The sequence below is a fragment of the Tupaia chinensis genome, unplaced genomic scaffold (genome assembly GCF_000334495.1).
Source record: "Tupaia chinensis unplaced genomic scaffold, TupChi_1.0 Scaffold000037_21, whole genome shotgun sequence".
NCBI classification, from domain to species: domain Eukaryota; kingdom Metazoa; phylum Chordata; class Mammalia; order Scandentia; family Tupaiidae; genus Tupaia; species Tupaia belangeri.
This window is the reverse complement of record NW_006159480.1, coordinates 1906029-1906648: the sequence shown is the minus strand read 5'-3', so window position 1 is coordinate 1906648 and position 620 is coordinate 1906029.

The window sequence follows — 620 nt, the reverse complement described above, 5'->3', positions numbered from 1 at the left end:
GAATATTATTCTTGGCAAGATTATTTTTCATATGGAAAAAAAAGATAAAAATCTTTTCAGACAAAACTTAAAAGAATTACCAAAACTAGAGGAGTTCTTCAAGAAATTCTGAAGAGAGTGCTGTACTAGGAAACCTAATAAAGGGGCAGATAGAAATAGAGAATAAAAATCAACCAAGAAATTGGCCAATTTTTTTTTTGGAGAGGTTTTTGCTATAGAACACATGCACTTGTCAGAAAGACAGAGAGAGACAGAGACAGTAAGTGAGAAATCACACCCCAGGGGAGATGGCCACACCACACTCCCTTTTTTTCCACTCTCCTCTTATCTTGGGCATGCTCAGTGTGAGTTTAAGCCACTGGGTCCAGGACTCTAACCATGGTAGACTACACGGAAGTCCAACAACATAGCCATTATGGCAACTGCTGGTCCCAAAATTGGCCAATTTGATGGTAGGGACAAGTCCAGAAATATTGATAACAACATTGAATGTTAATAGATTAAATTCTCCAATCAAGAGACACAGATTGGCTGAATGGATAATAAAACAGAAACCCTCTATCTGTTGCCTACAAGAAACACATCTCATGAATAAAGACATACATAGACTAAAAGTGAAG